The sequence below is a fragment of the Trachymyrmex septentrionalis genome, unplaced genomic scaffold, assembly GCF_001594115.1.
Source record: "Trachymyrmex septentrionalis isolate Tsep2-gDNA-1 unplaced genomic scaffold, Tsep1.0 scaffold11, whole genome shotgun sequence".
In the NCBI taxonomy this organism is placed as follows: Eukaryota; Metazoa; Arthropoda; class Insecta; order Hymenoptera; family Formicidae; genus Trachymyrmex; species Trachymyrmex septentrionalis.
The window spans coordinates 3008211-3009366 of NW_017304228.1; the positions used below are offsets into that span (position 1 = coordinate 3008211).

General features: G+C 26.3%; 1 protein-coding gene across 3 annotated transcripts in view; it reads right to left on the reverse strand.

The window, feature by feature from the left end:
* The window catches only part of LOC108749197 (elongation of very long chain fatty acids protein AAEL008004-like), a 21933-nt gene that overhangs the window by 7092 nt on the left and 13685 nt on the right, over positions 1-1156 (reverse strand). Inside the window, exon 1 of one of the 3 annotated variants that reach the window (XM_018487768.1) lies at positions 500-561. The exons of the other annotated variants lie outside the window; for them this stretch is intronic. The gene's annotated coding sequence lies outside the window, so the exon portion shown is untranslated. Of the gene's footprint in view, positions 1-499; positions 562-1156 lie in introns of those variants that run through there. 3 annotated transcript variants of the gene reach the window in all.

Consider the following 1156-nt stretch of genomic DNA (forward strand, 5'->3'; position numbering starts at 1 on the left):
TTTGAAGATTAAATGTTGTATTCCATTGCAAATATAAAAGACTCTTGAACAGAAAGATAAAAATACGTATCACTTTTTCTTGTTAATTAAATGTTACATGTTGTAATAAAATATATATATGTTCTTTTCGCAATTTACAAAGTACAAGTAGTATATGTTGCAAGAAAATATATATTCTTTTAGCAATTGACGCAATTGTATTTCATTTTTTTTTATTTAATAATTAACAATATTATTACTTTAATTATATTATTTACGTATTTTTTTAGTAACGGTTTTTTTAGTTTATGTAACAGTTTTTTATGGGTTTATGAGAAGTATACTTGGCACCTTTTTTTTACCTTTTTTTTAAAAAAAGGTAACTTTGTTGAAATATCATTTTGTAGTATAAAGCATCTTATATGATTAATAATATATCTTTTCATATATGCGCATATTACTAAAACATCTTATTTATTATTAACTTTTTCTAAAAATAATATATAAATGTTTTTAGTACCTCTAGACCACTGCTTTTTTGTAACTTGTGTATCATCAGCTTCAATCCAAGATGAATCTTCCCTACACATACTCATAAAATAATCATATCTAATATCTGTTAAAAAATGACCCTATTTGTTTTTTTTAATGTAGATTAATTTAAACCGCCGTTTAACTTACTCGTCATCTTTTGTAACTCACAGGCTCAGTTTCACAACTTACGGTAAACTCTTAATCGAAGTTCAACTTATTCAACATCTCTTTTCAATTTTAAAATTTAGAAGAGATGATGATTAAAGTTGTATCTTGATTTAAAATTAATCATAAATTGTGAAATTCGGCGATAGTCTACAAAAAGATAAAAAATAGGTTGTATCGATATAAAAATCAATCTACATTGGTGGAAATATATGTGTGTGTTTGTCTCTCTCTCTCTCTCTCTCTCTCTCTCTCTCTCTCTCTCTCTCTCTCCCCTCTCATCCTCCTTTTTCTCTTACTTGCCCTCTCTCTGTTTGTCTTTAATTAAAGATCACTTTCGTTGCTAATTTTACTTTAATTTTGTATTAAAATTAAAATTCCATAAAGACATTATGAACAGCAGCTTAATGGACAATACAATTATATGTATCGATGTGTCACCATTTATTCACACGTATATGGTAAATGACAGCAATAA